Below are 14,109 nucleotides of genomic sequence, written 5' to 3' on the forward strand. Positions count from 1 at the left end.
TTCTCAGGGTAAAACAGTACCTGAAACATAATAATAAGAAGAGTGGTAATAAGAGTGAACATTGATATAATGCTTATTACCTGCCAGGCAGGACACCACAGGCACTATTACATGTAGCAACTTACTTAATTCTCACAAAGACTTTATGAGGCAGGTACACCCATTCCCTGTATTTTAAATGTGAAGATATTAAGACAACAAGAAGCCTTAAGCTGGCAAATGACTTACATAGAATTCAATTCCGGAAACATGATAGACACCGAAAAAATAATGAATGAGTAAATCTGCAAATGATTTTATGAAGTAAGTATGTGCATGCTAGAAAGGAGAGGGAAAGGAATTAGCTTTGCATCAAGAACTCAGGAAAGCAAGAACTCAGGCTGGGGGAAGGCACATTGTTACAGTGTGTGTATGTGGGATCCTTGTTTCAGTGGGGTGGGAAGCTGGTTTAGTTTTTATGTGAACTTTGTAAAGTTGGAAGAAGAGTATTTGAGAATGAAGAAGTCTAAAACTTGGAATTTTCATTAATTTAATGGAGAGTGAAGTCACTGAGGATATTGTAACATAACTGCCAAGTGAAATTACCTCTATGTTTTGAAGGTAGAAAAAATAGAGTTTTATATAGTTTTTATCAAGAATCATCCTACATGTAAAAACATGTAATACTTGTTTCCTGCGTGGTATCCCACACATATCATTTCAGTTTTTCACCAATAGCAATAAGAACGCATATAGGGTGTCTCTTTTCAAATTGGATGTTCACTGGAAAACAAACTGCCGATATAGGCACAGGGAGTGAAATTGCTTTCACATAAAAAGTCCATGTTTCTGTTTTAATGAGTAATTTATGCAGTACCTTCTGTGTTAGTATCATCTGCTCAGCTGTCAAGCTGCCAGATAAATATAATAGACTTCCAGAAATTTGCTTCTATATAGAATCACATTCTCCATAGTTGTTCTTGATAATGTGTATAAAATCTCCATCTTCCAGTTGTCTTATGTACAATTTAAGATAGCTCCATGGGAAGCATATGTGCAAGTAGCTTTTGTGTGTCTAATTATTAATTCAGGTGTCAACCTGTTTGCTCACCTGGGACAATAGAAATATGTGTTTGTCATTGTAGTTGCTGAGAGAGTTACCACATAATGAGCATCCCATAAGTAAACCATGCTAGGAAGTACACCACGCTACAATGCCACTCTCTCTCTCTATTTAAAGGAGACATTATAATGGAAATATTTAGGTAAGATTCAATATAATGTACATCAACAATTACATATCAGTTATAGTGTCTGCAAAATAAAACCTAAATACAGTACCTGTGCCTCTATCACATCTAAACCAATAATATTATTTAAGTCAAGGGTTGACCAACTATAATCTGTGAGCTTAATTAGTTTTGTTGTCTGTTCTTATAAATAAAGTCCCATTGAAACACAATTTGCACAATGTTTATGGCTGCTTGGTGCTAGAGTTGAATAATTGAAACAGAGCCCTTATAGTCCACAAAGCCTCAATATATTCTCTAGAGCCTTTTATAAATTTTTGCATTTTTTATTGTTGTTCAGTTACAGTCATCCCACCGTTTCCCCCATTGTTCCCTGGTCCCACACCCCACACTCCCACAGTCAGTCCCGCCCATTGTCCATGTCCATGAGTCTTCTATTCATGTTCCTTGGCTTGCCCCTGTCCCTTCTTTCCCCTGTTGTCCTCTTCCCCCTCCCCTCTTGGCACTGTCAGTTTGTTCTTTATTTTCAAGTCTCAGGTTCTATTTTGCTCACTTGTTTGTTTTGTTGATTGAGTTCCACTTATAGGTGAGATCATATGGCATTTGTCTTTCACTACCTGGCTTATTTCACTTAGCATAATGCTCTCCAGTTCCATCCATGCTGTTGTGAAGGGTAGGAATTCTTTTTTTCTGCTGCTTAGTACATGAAAAAGTGCTCAACATCACTAGCCATTAGATAGATGCAAATTAAAACCACAGTAAGATACCACTTCACACCGGTCAGAATGGCCATGATTAATAAATCAATAAACAATAAGTGCTGGCAAGTTTGTGGAGAAAATGGAACCCTAGTGTACTCTTGGTGGGAATGCAAACTGGTACAGCCACTGTGGAAAACAGTATGGAATTTCCTCAAAAAACTAAAGATGGAACTGCCTTTCAATCCAGTCATCCCATTGTTGGGACTATACCCTAAGAATCCTGAATTACAAATTCAAAAGAATCTATTTCACCCCTACATTCATGGCAGCATTATTTACAATAGCCAGGTGCTGGAAACAGCCTAAGTGCCTATATTCTACAGAGTCTTTAACAGAAAAAGTTTGCCAACCTCCAATCCAAGTACAGTTGACACTTGAATGATACAGGTTTGAACTGCATAGGCCCACTTATATTTGGATTTTTAAAATACATACTATAAATGTATTTTATTTTCTTATGATTTTCTTAAGAACATTTTATTTTCTCTATTTTATTTATTGTAAGAACAGAGTATGTAATGCATATAACAAACCAAATATGTGTTAATTGTTTACGCTATCAGTAAATCTTCTGGTCAACAATAGGCTATTACTAATTATGTTGGGGGAATCAAAAGTTATATGTGGTCGTCGAAGAACATGTATAAAGGATGCATGGACAAAACTGAGGGTGGGTGTGGGTGGGGCCAGGAAAAGTGGTGGTGGTGGGAAAATGGAGACAACTATATTCAAACATTAATAAAAATTATTTTTAAAAAGTTATACATGGAGTTTTGTGCCAGGGTGAGCATCCCAGACACTCACCATGTTCAAGGGTCAACTGTGATGGGACAGACATGTGCATAAGCGCACTGACATCCATGGGTGATACATAAATACTGTATATTTAGGTAAGAGAGAACATTTCTTAACTACTTTATAAAAAATTAAAAATAAGCACTAGCATTATTAGTTCTGAAAACAAACCTGTCAGGTGTCTATTGTTGTTATAAGCATTTTAAAGGTCAGCAAGAGTCCAGCTATTGAATAACAGCATGGATGCTATTTATAGCAGAATTGTTGAAATGAAATATTTAAGCTATACCAACAGAGATTGAATTCAGAATCCTGAAATTACTATTTACATGATCCTGGGCAAGCATCTTAATGTTTTCTGTTTCAGACTCTTCATCTATAAATCAGGATAACAAACCTCATCAGGTTGCTTGGCATTAAGTAAGTTAACAATCAGATGGTCTTAGAAAGGCAATTTAAACATAAAAATGGAACAGACTGACAGTTATCAGAGGGGAGAGGTTAAGAGGGGACTGGATGAAAATAGGTGAAGGGATGAGCCATGGAACATGTGTGCATAGTCAGCAGACACAGACAACGGTGTGTTGATGGCCATAAGGAAGGGGAGGCAGGAGTTCAGTGGGGTTGAGCCAAAAGGCCAGATGTGGGGAGAGGTGGATGAGGACATCTGTAATAGTGTCAAAAATAAAATTAAGGAAAAATACAAAGTAAATAATAGATATCATTATGCTATTTTTATTATCATCAGTAATGCTGGATTTTTAAAATTTAATCTTTAGTATATGTTTCCATTACCATGTAGTCCCCTAATGCCCTGTACCCCAATAGTTACCACATTTGGATCTTCCAATACTGTCATTTCTATAGCATTTTTCCATTATGCTACAGCATCTTCCCAGTTTCACATACTAAGTTGTCTGACTCTCTCAGACTGTTTTTGACTCCAGATGTATTTTCTGCATCTATGGAGTTATAGTTAAGTTATATAAATAAACAGAAATAAAACTTTGTTTTGTCCATGGAGCAATTGTTCATTAAATATCTGTAGTTTTCAAATACCTATAGGATTTTCATCTTGATTCTTTTCTACTGTCCCCTTAAAATCAAGATATGTTTATATATACTAAAATATGAAATTATTTTAAATAAGCCTTCAAGGCATAAATTGTATTGATTTTTTAGTAGTTTGGCAGTGTTTAGTCAAATAGCTCTTTTATTATTTACAAATATCATGGGTACAAGTCAAACCTAATTCTAAAGTTGCTTTTTAAAGGAAAAATGGGTATTTGTTTCCCAGGTTTTGTGTATACAAATTGCTACATGCCTCTAAATTGAGATGATCCAGTGCTTTCTCAACATCAAAATATTACATAGTATACCAATTATTCTCAAGAGAGGTATAGCGTCATCTGTTTGCCATGCAGATAAATGAAATGCCCTGCCACACTCTAAAGTCAGTGGTTTCTTTTGGCTCAAGAACTTACCTTAAATTATATATTAATGCACTCTTGATAATTATTAACAAGCCTAATAATAACACAGAGCAAAATTAGTCTTCAAAATTACCTCATTAATGACCTTTAGCATCTTGGGCATTTTTTCATTGTCAAAGACAAGAGCTATTTTCTGTAATATTTAGAAAAAGAGATTGGTTTAGCTTAAGAAAGCATTCAGTGTACATAACTAGAGAAACATTCTATCAGAAAAGGAAAAGAATAACTATTTTTTAATTCTATGGGAAGTATCATGAAAATTAGAGAATCCATTACTACTTCCAAGTAATTAAAATGATCTGTGATATAATTAAATGTGTAATGAAAAGTTAATTGAAATTAGAATATATTAAGCACAAAAAACAATCCATTTAACTTATTATGTAAAATGGGTATTTTCAGCAGTGCCCATATAAATGAGGTATATAATAAAATGCAAATAAGTTATTTATTTATTATGAAGTTTTATTTATAATAATATTGTCTGATATTATTCATAAAATCATTAGGAATATACAAAACTACTTCTTCTTTGTCAGAAAATAATTTGGTTATCCAACTAATCATTGTTAAATAGATACATGTGTGTATATCTGTGTGTGTGTTTTGCTATGAAGAAGAAATTAGTGAAAAACATTGCGCCTCCCTGGCTGGTGTGGCTCAGTATATTGAGCACGGGCCACAACCCAAAGGGTTGCCAGTTCAATTCCCAGTCAGGGCACGTGTCTGAGTTGCGGACCAGGTCCCCTGTGGGGGTCACGTGAGAGGCAACCACACATTGGTATTTCTCTCCCTCTCTTTCTCCTTCCCTTCCCCTCTATCTAAAAATAAGTCAACAAAATCTTAAAAAAAAATTGTGCCTAGTCTTAGGAAACCATAAAGGAAACTAAAAAAAAGTACTGAACACATTTAAGTCTGAAATCAGTAACATGGCACATTATTTTTTTAAATATTGTTCTACAGAGCATGGCATGTTCTTTCATTAATATGTATTGAATACTTACTAGTTTTAGGCACTCTGCTGGGCACTTGGACAAATTCATGATAATAAACGTGGGATGTTCTGACCTGTAGGTTCATTATGCCTATATGCAGTGCAGGCTGCTAAAAACCAGCCAACATCACAGGCAAGCCTTGGGAATAACACCTGGTTGAGGATAAGGCAGTTATGTTGATGTCTCAGTCTTCTATTCTTTATTCTAATTACCAAGACTTAACGTCTTGGTATTTAGCATTAATTTTTAGAAACTCTTCTCAACTCTACTGAAGAGGTGAGTAATGAAATGGAATGAGTCTTTATGTACTTTCTTAGTATAACTAATAAAAAAGAAAGACTATGTTTTGTTTTATTGACTAAGGAGTTATTTTCACTACCTCTATAAAAAGTCTTTCTGTTAATACACGCAGACCCGGGGAAAATCCCTGAGACTGAAAATCTACCTCTGTAAGCAGTGGGCGGGGAAAGACCAAGAATAGAGGCTTACTGCTCCAATCAGGCAATTAATAGAGTTTATTAAGGGAACTTACATATGAGGCACATCTTGGGTGGAGGCAAGAAAAAGTGGATATCCGCAGCACCACATGGCAGGCTCTAAAGAATTACGTAGAGCAGGGCAGGATGGAGAGGGGTCCTAGTGCTTGACCAGCCCCAGGTAAAGGGAACACACCTCACATGCTTGCCCAGGGCAGGGAACAGGCCTTTTCCAGAAATCTTGGAGAAGAGGAGAGGGGTTGCTCGGAGAGTCTCTGAGGGCATTTATGGAAGCAATATCTGTTCCGGTCAGAATCTGTCAGTCCTCTGACCTTTGTTCCGTGCTATGTAAATAATGTAGCTGTTTGAAAAGTTTTCCAAATTTACAATTGCTGATGATCTATTTTTAAATACAATACTTTGTAAAGATAAAACAACTAAAATGACTGCTAAAAAAGGCCTCCTTTTCATTTATAAACTGTTACTAATTCCTTTAAAATGCTAACTTATGTATTTAAAAGACTAAGAAGAGTTTATACATCTCTTTTTTTAAATCCTAAAAGGCATTCAGAAAAAGGAAATACTGCTGAATGTTGCATATATAGATAGTAAGATATCTTACAACTTGAAAATTCAATGAGGAAGATGCTGACAAGTGTTTGCTATTTCACTGTTGAGCATTGGATCAGTCACTTTGAAGTCAGTCATTTTATTTCCTTTTTCTCATATAGTAAGGGTACAAAAAGCATTAATTAGCTAGGAATGCAAGTGTTGAAATTAGAAAGCATTTTATGTATTTAACCAACCAATGAGAAGACCCCAGGTGTGCTTCCCTTTCACAGGCATTTGGTAATTTGTTACACCACAGACCCTAGCCCATGCGGTTTGGACCCACACATGCCGCAGAAGGCTGTGGTAAACCACAGCTGCATTTCTCTCCTCAGGCTTTATCTTTCTTATCTCTCTTACCTTGAAAACCTATGATGAGCCTGCTCACTCATTCATAGAGTACCCAGGAGTCCAACCAGCTGGAGGGCATGTAACAACATCCACCCATGAAAATGAATGATAAAAAGCAGACACAATTTGCATTGAGGCACGAGTACCAATGGTTTGCTATTTTAACAGTATTTAAAAGAACTATATAGCTATAAATGTATTTAAAAGAATTAAGAAGTGGACACAGCCAAAGTGAGTGTTTTTAATATTTTTATTCATGTAATATATGTGTTGGTGCATTTGCTAATATAACTTAATAATTTAATTTAGCTGGAATAAATCTATATTCAATAGATAAAACTACTATTTATCAGTAAAATCATACTGATAAAATATACAATTGGCATTTTTATGTATACATATATTATAACAGTAATGATTAAAATGTTTTCCTCTCAAAGGAGGATAGTATCTATTTTCATAAAATGAATTTGAATTTATATATATATTTTAACTCCATCAGATGTGCTAGAAACATTAACATCAATTGTTTTATAGGCATTATTGAATGGTAACTATCAGTAATCCAGAAACTTCAGACATATTGACTATGAGTGCAAGGCGTGTCCTAGATTCTCACCTAGATAGATTTATCAGTAAGGCAGGTAACAGTAGTATTTCACTGGACCTTTAGAAAATGAACACCCAGGTGAGGCCTTATATTATTTAAACATTTTGCATTAGCTTAAGTAGTCACTGGATGTCAGCATGGTTTCACTAAAATGTCTTTTCAGGTATTATTTTTGACCAGCAAGTTTATATTTCTTAAGTATTATCAACATTATTTTCCTACCTTATTTTAACCTTAGGGACAAAGAAAAAATGTATGTGATAAAAGATGAAAACCTTTTAGAAAAGGCATGAGAGGTTGTGTTTAAACAGTCAAGTTTCTTTTATGTATAGATCACACCATTTGAGGCAAAATAAAGACCTAGTAGTAAATAACTAATTCTTTCTGTCACCAAAATGCCCACAGATTGACCAAGATAGGCCTCCTCATAGGAATAGTGAGATGAGAAAGTCTTATTTTCTCTTTCTCTCTCTTTCTTTCTCTCTCTCTCTCTCTCTCTTTATCTCTATCTCTATCTCTCTATCTCTTTGTCTCTCTATCTCTCTTTCAAGTGTGGAGATAGATTTACTTATAGCATATACGATAATATTTATATAAAAGTTTAATTACAATTTACTACAGCCTTTCTTTCAATATAAACATATTTTTAAAACTGTTAACCTGAATTCACAGTTTTATACAAGTAAACCACATGATGATAACCATGAAGTGATTTCACAGTGATACCTGTAGTTATTTTTGTTACACATGACTAATGAGTACACAGGAAGCACAGTGACATCCATGTTTCATCTATACATTCATCTATCGAATGAAAAATTTGTCTTCACTTCACTGCAACATATACAGAAATCTTCCCAACAAAAGGAAGTAAAAACTCCAGTGCACCACATGTGCCCCCAAACATAACTCCCTTTATTTGCTGCACTTGGTGGAAGAATGCTGAGAGAAAAATTTCCTGAGAGCACTCAGAACATGTTCAGGGTCGAGCTCCTACCAAAGGAGAAAGAGAAGGAGGGATGCACAGAAGCTCACATCACAGCCAGCTATTGCAGAGCAGCGAACGGGGCTTATTGGCTTCCACATAGTTCAATAAATGTATAGTCTGAAGACAAAACCTCGATGAAACACTAACCAAAAGAGGCAAGACTCAGAAATAATTACCCTGAAGGCTAAAAATAGTATGGATTAGGACAATATTCTACTCATAGAAGTGGATCAGAGTGGATCTGGACTACTCCATATCTATGTTTGTCCTGGGTTCATCATTTCTTAATGAAAAACCAATCTCTAATTTTAGAAAATATTACATTCCCTTTAAAATAAGTCACACATACATTTGCATAGAATGAAACTGTATATGTATAAATTTCAGTGTCCCACATGTTTATGATCATCTTAGATATCTGTCTTTTGGATTCAATGCCTTTTGGATGTTGATGCCAAAGCTAATATAACCAGGGGAGTACAGAATTTCTTAAAGCAACGGTTCCCAAACCTTTATATCTTAAAAAATATTAAGGACTCCAAAGAGCTTAGGTTTATATGAGTTTTATATATCCACATTTGCCAATTGAGAAGTTGAAATTTAGATATTTTAAAGCAATCATTTATTAATTCAATAATAAAAACAAATTAATTGCATGCTAAATAAATATTTATGAAAATAATCATATTTTCCCAAATTGAAAAATCAATGAGAAGTTTGTCGTTTTTTATATTTCTGCAAATAAGTTTGTTATCTTACCTAATATAAAACAGCAGGATTCTCGTGTCTGCTTCTGCATTCAATCCATCATGATGTATTGTTTTGAGTGGCATATGAAGAAAATCCTGCTGCATACAGGCATGTGATTGGAAAAGAGAGGATTATTTTAATAGCCATTTTAAATGAATGTTCTCTGATACTTTACCAAAACTTGATGAGTGGTATTTCTTTAAAAGACCGTTGCAATGTGAAATACAGAATGACATAAATGAATTTTCCTACTCCACTGTATTAGAATTCATCGGTCTATATCACACATTGTATTAATTTTTTAACTAATGCATTATTTTGTAATATGCATTAATCATGTAGAAAATATTTGATCACTGAGTTATGCAAATGTTCCAAAGGTTAGCACATTTTATGTTAATTTTGTTAATATAAACATAGGTCTCATCAGAAGAAAAAAACATTGGAACAAGCCTATGGTGAGTGGTCCATATGTTTTCTATATTTTTAAGTTTGGCTTAAAATTTCTACTTTTACAATTGGCCGTAAATACAGTGCTTGCTTCATTCATTTATTAAATATCTGTCAAATACCCAAGACCAGATACCATAATTTGAGTGTTGATCATTCTTTCAATTAAAATGTTGTTTTAAAAGAGGGGCTATTTCAGCTTCCAACTCAAATAATTACAGAAGCATTTGGGATTCTTTTTCCCTGAAATAGCCATATCACAGGCACTCATTAGGAGTGGCTAATGTGGACATTCTTCTTATCCAACTAAAAGTCCTCCTCCCAAACTATGTGATTCAAATAGAGTGATGCAGCAAATATGGAGACTGACCACAACTCCAAAGACCTGTTCCTACATAGAAACATCAAACATTGGAGGCTCTTTGGATCACAAATCTTAAAAAAATCACTGTAGGGTCTTTCACAGGAAAAAAAAAACCTCGACCTCCAATTTAAAACCATCTGACACATAAAGTGCCTCAGTAATGTGATGCTTCTTTCAAAATGCTCAAGTACGTAGCATTTCAAATTATAGTATTTCTTCATTTTCCTATATTTCTTTATTTTTACAAAATTTAGTAGAAAAAACTTAATTTTTATGAAAGACTTTAATTACCCAGCATGTGCTATTTCTGGAAGGTCTGGTGTTATTCTGAGTATATTAGATTTTCACAGATTTTACAAATATGCTATTCTGAAAGTAAGTGTAGATATATGTAAACTATAATTCTATTTCTTACCCCTTGAAAATAAATATCTGAAGAAAACTTGTGCTAGATACTAAGGATGAGCACAAATAAATTTAATCAACTGTGCCAAATTTATTTTGAGAATAGCTGGTTAGATTTTATTGATTGGCAAATAATAACTATTTCCTTGAATACAAGTTATTTACCATTAAATAACTTCATTTATTTTCAGTCATTTTTATTCTGATATTATTGGTACTTATTCATTATTGTACTTTTGAAAGTATAGTAGAAATAATGTCACTGAATTTGAAGAAACTTATAAAGTATTTTGCTTTTAACATGAGGCTAAAAATCTAGTTACTTGTTACAGTTCCTACATACTACCCTACGGCTTAAATAGATGACTATAACTTCTAAGTCATGCCTGAAAATAATTAAGAGTGAATAGAGTTAGTCCTGTGAAGTAACTCGAATACTAAGTAATAACGATGGGTACTCCACCAAGGCAACCGTCATGTACCTCAGCCTATTGACTGCATGCAAAACTATTATTAATAAGGCACCAAATCCACATATCCCTTTGTCTTCACACAGCCTGAGCCTTTGAGCAGCCCACCGGGGGGATAGAGAATGAAATGGACCACTCCTGCTCATGTTATAATTTAGGCTTAATTGTACCTTGTGAAAACAAAAGCAAAAAATGTATAGACTGTGCTGTGTGAAACTAGTAAAGTACATGTGTGAAGTGATCCTGTAGAGTTTGCCCTTGACATGTAAACTGAAGATCAACTCTGTGTCACCTTATTTGCAGAGCTAAGGAGTCAGAGCAGCCCTGAGCACCATGGGGAAGCGAGTCAGCTGGGCTGTCCTCTAAGGGGATTATTTTTAAAAAAAATTTTCTTATGGTTTATCAGGATTGATCTCTTGTTGCTCATAGATGTGTAATGCCATAACTGTCAGAGTAAGCAAATAAAAATACAAGGTGCCAGGGGAATTTGACCTATAGGTAAACAGCAAATATTTTTAGTTTAAATATGCCTCATGCAAAATTCGGCACATATATGTATATGAAAAGGTATTTACTGTTTATTTTAAATTTAAATTTATCTGGGCATCTTGTATTTTATCTCACAGCCCTCTACCACAGTCCTTATTTTCTCCCTTCTCTGTTTCACTCTGTCTCACTAATTTGTGATTCTGGACTCACCTCCCAAGTAAATGGACACTCTAGTCATCATTTCAAGGTCTTGTTTTGGGGAAATTTTATAAGACATGTGGCTAACTGATACAGCAATTGAAGCAAAACAAAATTAGAGGGGAAATAAGATTCAGTAAGGGTTGGGTTAGAGACAAACCAGTGAGAACTGGCTACATTTGGTGACCCTTGTCCATATGAAATACAAAATTAAGCTACTAATAGTCAGTCCTCTCCCCACATAACGTGTGGTACTTATAAGAATGATTGGTCTCTGACTGTGAAGATTACTTGGTTTTTGTTTTTTATATTTAAGTATTACTATCAAAGTATAGTTAGTTGCCTTGGCTGGTGTGGCTCAGTGGATAGAGCACTGGCCCATGAGCCAGAAGGTTGCTCGTTTGATTCCCAGTCAGGGCACGTGCCTGGGTTGCAGACTAGGTCCCCATTTGGGGGCTTGCGAGAGGCAACAGATTGCACATCAGTGTTACTCTCTCTCTTTCTCCCTCTCATGTGCTCTCTCTAAAAATAAGTAAATAAAATCTTTTAAAAAGAAATAAAAAAATAAATAAATTATAGTTAATGAAACAATGTCATATTCCTTTTAAGGTGTACAACATAGTGATTTAACATTCATATATCTTACAATGTGATCAGCACCCCAGGTCTAATAACCATCTGTCACCATGCAAAGTTATCAACCATTACTGAGTATATTCTCCTTGAACTTTATCATCCATCCTTCCACCACATTCCTCTCTGGCAACCATCAGTTTGTTCTTTGTTACTGTGAGACTCTTTTTGTTTTGTTTTGTTTTGTTTTGATTTTTTTGCTCTGTTTTAACTAAAACCTACTTGCAGCATCTAACCTAATTTTGACAGGGAAAACAACAGAAAAACACATGGGAATGAAAAATCCCGACAGAGGAAGCAAAGTTTTAGACCTCTGTATGGGGAAATAGTCATGGGAGAGGGACAAAAATGTGAAATGATGGCAGTCCAAGTAACTCATGAGATCTCCTAGAGCCATCTGCTGTATAAGGGTTCACTTGGGTAAGCAATACTTTCTCTGACTTCTAAATATTGAAGCTTAAGTCTCAGCAGTTCTTAGATGCCCTAACAAATACTGCATAGTATTTTTGACAGACAGAAAGATGCATTAATAAAAAGGTTTTTAAAAATCATGGAAACATAAATATTGGTAACATCCCTTTTTTAAGAGGTAAGGTATTTATTCCAATATTATCACAGAGAATGCATCAGTGGCATAGATATTAATGAGTGAGTAGGAAACAGAGCCACAACTACTCAGGCAGCTAGAGTACAGCAAAATCTGTGCTTAACCAGGTTCTAATTGAACCTGCTAATTGAGAACTTCTCAAGTTACTGGAGTGGTGAGGTGAGCTGTGATAAAATTCAAGAGCTCAGACTCCCTGGAGGATAAGAGGATATTGGATTCTTTCTTTAAAGAAATGATGCAAGTAGGTGTATTGATACCTTCAAACTCTTGATACAATAGACCTGTCTGGCCAGTAAAATCAACAGCAGGTCGGTCTCCGTGACTTTCAGTCCCGAGGGGAGTCCTTCCCCAATCACATCACTGTCACAGTCACTAAAGGAAGGAAATTCAGCAAGCTAGAGGGAAGCTGAACAAGCCCGTTATCTCACTAACATTTTCTTTTCTACCCCAACTCAGCGGGTATCCAGAAATAGTTCACTTTACATTAGAAGGAGTGAAATATACTTTTGCTGTGCTAGCCAAAGGTATTTTAATGCCCTGGCGTATTTTCATAATTTAATGAAGAAAAAATTGACTGTAAAATTACTACCAGAGCTGATATTAATTAAAAATTAGTAAAAACCAATTTCTAAGAAAGAATGCATTCTTTATTGGATAGGTGGATGAGACTCGATGTCCTTGGCTTGCTTAATAAATCAGGTCAAAATATAAAGGAAAAGCTGAATGCTTATATTTTTATGAGATAAAAGGCGTTAACTGTAGAGATCCATGTTGTTTGAGTTTCTAATAAGATCCAGAAGGAGAGTGAAAGCAGTGGTATTTGGAATGAGGGACCCAGTGCTGACTGGTGAGGAACCTGCTTACTGCTTACACTACGACACACAAGTACCCCAGCTTCACCTTCTGCCAGCCACCAAACTTGGTCAGGTCACACTCTTCTTTGTGTCTGAGTCTCCTCATGCACAAAATGAGGCTAATATAGTCTCCAAGGCTGTTAGGATCAATAAGTGATTAATATATGTGAAGAGTTTTGAACAGACTGGTACCCAAGAAATGTTCCATATATATCAGCTATTGGTTTGCAGGTGGCATTCCACTTACTGAACATAAGCATTTAATCACTGAGAGCAGAGATTTCAATAATACCCTAAGTGATGTCATAAACAAACAAACAAAAAGATTCAGCTGAGGAAGAAGCGGATTAAAAACAAAGTCACTTATTAAATATGCAGATGATATAATCAGAAACATGAATAAAAAATAAGGGTGGATCCAAAGCTATTCATATAATTCATAGTGAGGGCACAGCTTATGCCTTAGTCTGACTAAATCTTTAGGCAATTTGTCTCCAGAAATGAGGCATGAGAATGATGATAAAAATAATTTTCTTTTTTTCAAGGGGAGGGTAGATAAGGAATCATTTTTACTGAAGTACA

This window comes from Phyllostomus discolor, chromosome 6 (assembly GCF_004126475.2).
Source record: "Phyllostomus discolor isolate MPI-MPIP mPhyDis1 chromosome 6, mPhyDis1.pri.v3, whole genome shotgun sequence".
In the NCBI taxonomy this organism is placed as follows: Eukaryota; Metazoa; Chordata; class Mammalia; order Chiroptera; family Phyllostomidae; genus Phyllostomus; species Phyllostomus discolor.